At 35.4% G+C, this 10,024-nt stretch overlaps 2 long non-coding RNA genes across 7 annotated transcripts in view; both read left to right on the top strand.

The window, feature by feature from the left end:
• The window catches only part of LOC122632738, a 5,525-nt gene extending 1,619 nt beyond the window's left edge, over positions 1–3,906 (top strand). The window contains exons 3-8 of one of the 2 annotated variants that reach the window (XR_006327940.1): positions 323–620; positions 1,326–1,526; positions 1,739–1,976; positions 2,378–2,553; positions 2,903–3,124; positions 3,557–3,906. This is a non-coding gene — a long non-coding RNA (uncharacterized LOC122632738). The remainder of the gene's footprint in view (positions 1–322; positions 621–1,325; positions 1,527–1,738; positions 1,977–2,377; positions 2,554–2,902; positions 3,125–3,556) is intronic. The other variant, XR_006327941.1, reaches the window with a different exon arrangement.
• Positions 3,907–4,004: 98 nt separating this feature from the next.
• Positions 4,005–9,218, top strand: LOC122632737. Of its 5 annotated transcripts, none has more exons than XR_006327937.1 (10): positions 4,005–4,036; positions 4,134–4,610; positions 4,817–5,272; positions 5,609–5,979; positions 6,322–6,592; positions 7,106–7,483; positions 7,588–7,641; positions 7,703–7,932; positions 8,313–8,611; positions 8,908–9,218. It is a non-coding gene; the product is annotated as an uncharacterized LOC122632737 (long non-coding RNA). The 5 variants fall into 5 exon arrangements; XR_006327939.1 differs by having other exon boundaries at positions 4,108–4,610; positions 4,817–5,162; XR_006327938.1 differs by having other exon boundaries at positions 4,108–4,610; positions 9,030–9,218.
• The last annotated feature ends 806 nt before the right edge of the window (positions 9,219–10,024 follow it).

Here is a 10,024-nt window from a genome sequence, read left to right as displayed (position 1 = left end):
TTTCTACTTGAAATATTAAGTTGGTCAATAGGTATAACGTCGATATTTTCAATATTATGTATCTAAAAAAAACAGCACTAGTACGATGTGAATAGTATAGTAATGATATTTCTACTATTTTATATTTAAATATTATAATACTTGTATAATAACAATAGTATAATATTAGATTAGTAGTGTCAGAATTTGAAGTAAAAAGTTTTTATATAGAATAATACAATTTTCGTATAGACGTATAAGTATATTGACTAATTAAATAACGTATTCCAATTAAAGAAATGCATATATGATAAAAAAATGATCATGTGTTAATATGTCGTAGGGTATCGATTAATCGCACTCAACTCAAAATACAAAGTCGTCAAGCTAGGTGGTTGGTTGGTGTTAGTGGATGCAAGTCGCAGGAAAGCACGAAGTGAGGATGCATCCCCGCGGTGAATTAATCATTTCAACAGCTGCTGTCGCATTAGCGACAGCGGATAAGACAAATGAACGTCGTGGAGCTTGTTAAGACGTAATCCGAGAGATGCGTCTCCCGCTTCCACCTTCACCTCCCGACGCCGTCATCCTCTTCCGTTTTCTGCCATCGCATCCCTCGTCTCATCTGGGATTAGTCTCCGGTATATTAGGTCGCCATTTTGCCTGCCGATCCTTCTTTGTTTATTGTCTACGATCGATCGATCTTTCTCTTTTTTTCTTTCTCCTTCGTTTTTTTCTTTATTTCTATTTTCTTTTATTTGGAATATAAGTGATAAAGAAAAGAATACTTTAAGAAATTATAACATGTACTACATATATGCGATACTACGTATTCTGGTAAATAGGAATTAAGGTGAGAAAAAATCGATTTGGATTTCTTTAATAAGTTATTTGCAATGATACCAATCTAATTTCTTAGAATAATTATTGATTCACAATTCTATAAAACGAGACATATAACCACACTGCAGAATACATAACTTTAAACGCGTTTATCTCGAAAAGGAGTTTCTGCATAGTAGTCTTTTTTTATCAGAATACGTTTATCTAGCGATCCTACTTTGTTTATTATCTATTATCGATCGACCTTTTTCTTATTGGTTTTTTCGTTTTCTCTTTTTTCATCGAATTGTTTCGTATTTATAATTTCTTTAGATTCTTTGCATTTTTACTTAACTTACAAATTTCTCTCTTATCGGTTTTTATTCCAATCACGTGTATCGGACTTACATTATATACCTATTTCTAGTACTTGCATTCATTCGAAGATCTAATGGAATATCTCTCTTATGTAGCTATCTTTGAATAGTATAGTAAATTAAGTTGTAGTTTCTATTTCATTTCAGGTCAAACGAATTTTCTTCTTTTATGTAAAGGACTTCGTTATTTCGTATGCTAGTTACATACAATTTTGTCAAGTTTCGAGATACCATCGTTGAAATTTTTCTCCCACATTTGAAACCTTCCAGATCCAAAAGATTGCATCCGACTATACTTATGAGGAAATTTCGATGACAGATAACGTCAATGCGGGTATACCGTTAAAGGTTAGCAATAACATAAATCATTCTTAGTATTAAAATCATCACCGATGCTATTTCTTTGTAACAATTTCTTTTTTTTCCTATTTTACTTTACTTTTTATTTATTTTAATTTTTTGTTCTTTGCTTTTTTTTTTTACAAACTTAGCATGTTTCTTTCTTTTGTTCTTTTTATTTTTATTAAGTTTGATCTAGACTTAAGAGATTACTTTTTCAGATTCGCCCCGAACAGTTTTAATCAGAGTATAAAAGTTCATCGTAAAGCTGGATTATGCGAGTCGATATATATAGATCGACTTTTCAAATACAAGTACGCCGACGTTCTTTGGATCTACTTCGCTTTTGTCGGACCGAGTATTGCGCCTCTCCATTTTGTCATCCCCTAGTGGAGTTTCAATGTTGTAACCATGGAGACGTCGCGTTTCCGCAAGGGGAACGTATAAGGGGTGTCGAGCGTACGTAGGCAAGTATGGTGTGTCTGCCATTGTTAAAATTCGTCCGTGTCCAATATCGATAATGAAAATACGATATTGAATGAAAGTACGATGAAATTGCGATCGTTTAATGGTATCATTTGATAATGTTTGAAAAAAAAAAAAAAAATAAATAAACAAATAAATAAAAAGAAAGAAAGAAAAAGAAATGTCGATGAAAAAATATGAAGTTAACGAGAATTCAATGAATATTTCGACATATATATATATATATATATATTTTTTTTTTCAAAGGAATTCATTAAACGAACAAAAGAAATATAAATTACTTTACGATCGATCACTATGTGTAATTGTATCGCGTAAAATATTTTCACTAAGCTATCTAATTTGGTATACTGTATCTTATTCCCAATTGACAGCTGGATGATTGATGAGAAAATTTGCTCTCGGGCCCGTCAACCTTTCAACGCTTCACGGCGTGTCCTCGGCGTTAAATGGCCAATGAGTTTCATAGGAGCCATTAAGAAAGGGGTCCTTGATTCGTAATGAGACTCTCAAGGAGAATCTTATGATTATCACCCATTAGGATAATAGGGTAAGACTCTAGCGCGACTGTATCTATTAAAGGTTTCATTGAAAACATACCTTATCTTCTTTATTCTTTTCAAATATTCATTGCAAATATAATTATATTTCTGATTTTTATGCTTCTATACTTATCTTCTTATATGCTGTATTCATAGTGTTAATATCTTTTGAAAATGTCACTGAGAATTATTCAGTTTTCTTTATCTCAGATGAATGAACTTGTAAAAGAGAAAGTGAGAGAAAGAGGAAGAGGAAGAGGGAGGGAGTGAGAGAGAGAGAGAGAGAGAGAGAGAGAGAGAGAGAGAGAGGGAAGGAGGGAGGGAAAGAGAAAGAGAAAAATAATTTTGATCCTTCAGGAACGAAGGGAACGTTTGTTAGTTCTGGGCCATGTCACGAATGCAATTAGTGACTGATTCGCCAAGCACTGGGAAGTCCTTCACAGTAATAGCGAAGGGCTCTTCAACTGTTCAAGTACTCTTCCGGTAGCGACTGCATTTTGATTTGCGCCCCAACGTACTACCTTAAAGTGCAACTTCGCTTTACTGCAAACCAATGGAGAGATGGGCATACCTTTAACGGTCTTGACTCTTTTATTCTTGTGAATTTGCTATACTTTTAATTGCTATACAAAGTGAATACCTTTATTGCGTTTAATGACGTTAATTTATTCATTTATAATATAGATTATATTCGGATATTTTTGATATAACGAAAAATAAATATTGTAAAATTTTACTTATTTTAGATATGACATACTCTTTTGTGATTGACTTAGATCCGACGGAACACGTATCTTTGTTCTGAATAGACGATATACGATTAGAATTTCAAATTGGACTTTTGTTTGCATGAATTATTGGTTAAACAATATATAGATCACTTTGTAAACGTAATTATCTCATACATTTTTCGTTACATTATCATCTAAAACGATCTAACGTTTTGATAAATAACATTCGTTCTTGTCTTGGCTATTCACAACTGAAATTTTCTTTTTCTTGACCTTACAGAGAAAAACTCGGCATTCGATGACGAAAGTTTCTACGGGGGAGACTGTTTACAGGCACGGGAAAATCGTCGCTGATGCTTTAGAACGCCTCGTTGTAACCAGATTCCCATTAAAGCAACACCTTTTGTAGCACGGAACGGCATTGTGGTAACATTATTGTCCGCAACAAGGACGCATTATAATTCATTGTGTTGTTCTCGTAGCGTAAACCATTCAAAGATGCCTAATGCGACACCTGGTAGGTGTAATGTTGCCGCCATATTCTATTATAAGGATAATTTGATACATATCGTAAGCGAAATCCCATACAAGTTTTGTCGAGACCCTGTGACCCTCCGAGTGAAATCGTTGCTGTATGTAAGTATGTTAAACCGGTATATTTTAAATCGATATATATATATATATATATACATACATTATTATTTAAAAAGATATTTGTTAATTTATTATAAAAGATTGCTGAAGATTTTAAAAAGACGAAGTAAGTCGATTTCAATGAAGATTTTTAAACTCGATGATTTTGGCAAACAGCAGTCTACTATTGTCGAGAAGTGATCTTATTTATCGTTACGCTACAGGAAAACGTAGCTGCTATCTACAGCAGAGTCGTGGCTACTAGGATTTTGGTCACGTAGAAACCTGGTAACGAAGTTAAGCTGGAAGCTCCTTCCAGGGATGGACCTTCGTATAACGTGTCTCGATTCCAAGAGCCCCATGTACAGAGAGCCCATAGAACCAAACTCAATATGGTGGAGTCAATTGGACCGCCCGTACTTTAGGGGCATCTCTCTTTCTCCACTCTTCTTCGAGCATATTCGCTTCGCCGACCTCTCCTCCCCTACCTCCCTATTTTCTTTCTTTCACCCTCTCGTTCACATAATGGAGACACAATCGACTTTGAAACACAATCGATAGTTACCAAGTCCATCGAGCAAAAATGTTACTACGGCTTACGTTCTTTGAATGACACATGTATGATCGTTGCGATGGTTGTGTGGAGCAACACCCCTATATACCATTAGGATATATGTATTAACGCGAAGAATAATATGGAGGTAGACACCATTTTATTTCCATCTAAAAAGTATCGCGCATAAATATTACGTTCTTGATATTTTTATAACTAAAGATAATTTTTACAACTAAAGATGTATAATTGTTTTGATATTTCATTGGTTTCGATTTAACTTGGCTAAAGATTTGTGTAAATTAATTGTAAATTTCCAACTGACGATATTTAATTTACGTATATGTGTTTCAGAGGATTCTGTAAGAAGAAAATTCGATCATCGGCATTGCATTTTCATCGTCAGTTTCTCGTACCGTATGAGGAGAACGTATTTCTCGGAAACGAACGGTGGAGTTTAAAACGTCGATCGTCACATCACATTGCCATGGCGACGGACGTCGACGTTGTACACCCTGGTGCTCATTTGTTTGTCATTTCCTCGCGGCGACTCGCGGAAACAAAGGACGAGAGGCACGAAGGCACGAAACAAAAAGCAATCCGCTCGGCGGCGAACGAGCAAACGGTTGGGGGTGTGATGGTGGCTTGATGGGGATGCCGTTGTTGTTACCCGTCTGCTGAGGATAGAACAAGGGTCGGAGTAAGGGGATGGAAAGCGAAATGCCGTGAATTACCTGTTCGGAAGAGAGCATTTCGTCGTCATTTTTATTTCGTTTCCCGTTGAAAACTCAACGTTCAACGGAAATCGCCGTACGACTGGCTCTCCGCTTCAAATTCGTCATACCGCTTCTTTTATTTCAACTTTTTTTTTCTTTTTTTAATATTACGAATCTCGATCATATGAGAAACCATACCAGTTATATATATATATATATATATATATATATATATATATATACATAGAATTTGTTTTATTTATTTATTTTTTTTTATAATTAATTGTAAGAAAGTGTACAACTATTTCAAGTATTTATCATATATTTTTTCTTTCGTTCTTTCTTTCTTTCTTTCTTTCTTTCTTTCTTTCATCCTTTCTTTCTTTCTTTCTTTCTTTCTTTCTTTCTTATGATTGAATACACATTCCAGGTATTAAATCACACGTGCAAAGTAACGAGATACCTATATCGTGATTCGCTTGAAGATTCTTAACAAGAATGATACTATATCTGTCGCGAAGGTCGAGATATTGTCGACGGAAGGACAGCACGTCAGCGAAGAGAAAGACGTCGAGTGTGTTCGTCGACTCGTTAGCGACGATGACTTTTCACTTTTCAAAGCCGAAGCCAAGGCTTAACCACATATTTCCCTCTCACGGTAGCTGAGTGTCGATTACATATGCCCTGGATATAAATAAAGCAGGCATAGAAACTCGTCTACGCTACAATTTCTTCTGTCAGACGAAATTTATTCCGCGTGCTCTTTGTAAATTGACAGTCATTGCTGTTTTTTAACAAAAGGTGATTATAAATATCCAAAGCGTTCGAATACCTGAACGATTTTATTTCTATATATAATCTTTTTATCTCTCGACTCGTATCAAAGCGATCAAATATTATAATTGTTTAATATCTTTTTCGTGTTCGAAATTTATTCATTTAATTCTCTATAACATAATGTTATCGTAACTTCAAACACGCATACACATTCATTTATATAGTCGAGTTCGATTTTACTGTATTGCCACAAATTCAAATAATCGTTACTTCGTACAAACCAAAATTAAGTTATAGAGTATTAAGTAAAATATCGTTTTTGCAGGTACCGCATTAAAATAATAATTATCATTTTTTTCTTTACAGATTACTATGAATTAATAAGAAAGTCAAGGAACGTCCTTGATTATTTCAGTCGTCGTTGAAATGTGGCATCGAGTAATTAACACTCGCATTATTCACGGTAGGAGGAGACGTTAGAACCCCTATAATACTCTTCCTCTCGTTCCGGATAACCAAGCGAGAGACCCATTGACTTCGTTCATTGATTTTACGTCAATCTGCAAAGAGCACCCTTGCGGGCTCTCCGTGATGCGTTTACCATAAGCGATAAGGGCTGTACGGAGTTAGGTGTGAGGTAAGGGCTCGCTCGACACACCCCATGAAAGGGAAATAGAATAGAAATGACCCCCCATGGGATTCGTATTAGGGACACATGGCTAGACGACAAAGCTTCGACAACCCTCTAGAATCTTAGGCATGTATACGATTACATAACGTTACGTGCTTGCCGCCCCTAGAACGTTGGGGTTGGTACGAGGGTTGGAATATACACGCGCACCACCCCTTAAAGGGGGTCCAAACCTCCATTTTGTCCGTGAACCATGATCGTTGGATCGACATTTTTTTGTTCGAAAAAATAACTATTTCTTTGACAATATCCCGATTATTTTTATCGTAATCTTTTCTTGTAATAACATTTTTATTTTATTGCAATTGCCAATTATTGTATCGTAAATTTGTATGATATGTTTATAACTAGTACGCGTGTATGTTCAAATTGTTTACAAGAATTGATCGATTCTGAGTTAATTTTTGTATCTTTTTATTTATTCGATTATATCAAATGATCTTTATATCTTCTGTTTAGAGAGGACTAAATCTATACAGACGTCAATGGCAGGTTGCGTAAAATCTGTAGATTTGCTGATTCCTATCGAAATCCTCGGGACACCTGTTGTGTCACCTGACGAGGAAAGATAGTTTTGGTTTCGCGTTATCGCGGTCAGTTGAGTGAGTTTTCGTGTAAACTCGACGTATTGGCTCGAAAAGGTTTGGGTAACGCAACTCGGGCGAGACAGAGGTTAATTTGGTACGAGTTGTAATCCCTCTCATCCGTCGGATGAAATTCCAGGACCCTCCGGGATGGACGAATGACAGAAGGCTTTGGATTATTGCCTTGCTTTATTGAGGATTATATCGAGTGCGAAAAAAAAAATGAATCGACGCTTTTTGCTTCCATCATTAGGTAACAACTTTTAATGAAGTTGCTATCTTGCTTTTATTCATCTTGAACATTTTAATTTCAATGCTCTATCAAAGTATAACACGGACGATCTTTTTTTTCAACAGATAAACGCTCCCCGTTGTACAATGGATATGTTGAATCAATCATGCAAGTATAGTGTATGTATCAAGATAACTGGAAGAAGGAACTTTGCAAATGAACATTTATTTTCTGTGGTAGTTTAATCAGCGTGGGGTCGACGCTATCTCGTTGTTCTCCATTTGCTTCGACCGGAATGCGAAGACGTGCATGGGATTGTGATGTTACCATTATTCGCCTCGATAACGTTTACGATACGCATATAGCCTAGCATATATCGTATAGGTTGGGAGGGGTCGGACCAGAGCGTGCCGGCAGCTCGTCGTTAATATAATGGCGAAAATGGCAAAACGGGTCGACATCACGTAGAGGTAATTCAGCACGCGTACGCTCGTCTATCAAATTGATTTCCACACCTAGTGTCCTTACAAGGGCGTTTATTTCGTCACGTTCACCGAACGATAGATTGTGTGTCATCGTTTATGGCGAAATACGATTGACGAAATGTTGTTTTTTTTTTTCTTTTAGCTCTTACCTTTTATACATCTACATATACATATACGTACATGCATATATATATATATATATATATATATATATATATAGGTACAGATATATATGTGTGAAATTTATAAAGGATCCAATTTGTATATGTTAAAAAGGTATATAACTAAATTTATGTATTGATACATTCGTGAAAATTCCGATCTGATAGGAATAGTGAAAACAGTAATGATGAAAATTCAGACAGGACGTGAGCCAACACTTTTGAAATATTTGAAAATGAAGCTGAAAATGATGAACTCATAACCATCACTCTGTTCCGTCGCTCAAGCCTTTTGGAGTCTCCCTAATTGACCCATGCCAGTAGCCAATAGGATTTGAAATTATAGGTCTCGAGGAAAAAAGACGATTATCAGTCAAATAGAGAGAATACAAACAAACATTAACGACTGGGACTTTGACGTTAATCGAGATGGAAAAGGAAAGCAGTTAAAAAGAATTTTTCTAGTCGAACTAAACTCGTCACGCATTTGATTAAAATTACAGGTAAGTTGTTACATCGTTGTTAAAAATTACAAATTAATAAATATATATGCCTATGCCTATATATTATTTTTTGTAAGTTCCTCAATTTTGTATTTGTAATTGTTACATACAATTAATTACGTTTTATCGAATTGATTACTATAGTATCGTGGAGATTATGATATCAGCAATCATAACACAAATGCAATATCTTCCTGTATTTCATTTCTCTTATATATATATATATATATATATATATATATATATATATATATTTATATTCATATAATCATATTACATAATATATATTTATTTAGTTTTACTATCTATGAATACTATACTAAGCGTTCTAATAACTAGACAGGGAAGTAAGATTTTTAAAATGGTATGCATTCCACGACATCGGCTTTATCGTACGTGCTGTCTTGGTCGTTTACAGGGAAATGACGTAGATGGAAATGAATAATGTATAGAAGAGCATATGTAAGCGTAGATAAGAATCTTATCAAAAGAACCGATCAAAGACGTTCTGTGAGGTCACGCTCGAGTGGTGCCGTCTAATTTATTGAGTGCAACGAAACGGTGATATGGCGAAGGTTACCGTTAAGATTGGACAATAATAATGATGATAGAGTAAAAGTAATATATATATATATATATATATATATATATATATAATTATATACATATATAACTATAATAAGAAAAGAAACAGTAATCATAATGAAATAATAATAAGAGTGATAATTAAAAATGATGATGATAATAATAATAATAATATAATAATAATAAGAGTAATAATAATAATAATAATAATAATAATAATAATAATAATAATAATAATAATACTAGAGAAGCAAAAGAGAAGGGAGAGAGAGCGAGAGGACGCTTCTAGCGATTTGAATCCGGCGTGTGGCATTTCAAAGGCCTAGTTAGCATTCGGTGTCACGTAGAGCCCACGGTTTAATACATCAAAAACGCCGGATTCTGTCGCCACCGCTCCGTCGTACCTCCCGACCGTTCCAACACCCCCTAGGGGGTTCACCGGTATTCATTTGTTCAGCCTTGCAACCCTCTCGAGAACTGTGCGTGTCTTTTGTTTTGACCGACGCGAGTTCTGATTGGACCGTTCGTCGAGTTCCGCCGGCCATGGCAGCCTTTTCCTGGGCTAGGGATATCGGGCCAATAGCCTCCTCGAGGGCGTTCCTGGGCGGAGATTCAAATACGTCCTGCATCTGTCGCGCTGCTGTTGTCGTTGTTATTATTATTATTATTATTATTATTATCATCATCCGTAGTCTGCTGAATGTGAACGTATATCTGAATATCCGCCTAACACTCGCAATGTTGGTAAAAGCGGCTTTTCCGAACGGTTTCAAGCTTCTTACGCGAGATGGCGCTGATAGTACGATTTTTTAATCAATGACTAACACG

The sequence above is a fragment of the Vespula pensylvanica genome, chromosome 10, assembly GCF_014466175.1.
Source record: "Vespula pensylvanica isolate Volc-1 chromosome 10, ASM1446617v1, whole genome shotgun sequence".
Classification (NCBI taxonomy): domain Eukaryota; kingdom Metazoa; phylum Arthropoda; class Insecta; order Hymenoptera; family Vespidae; genus Vespula; species Vespula pensylvanica.
The sequence above is the reverse complement of the archived record's forward strand: the minus strand, read 5'-3'. Positions and strand labels throughout refer to the sequence as shown.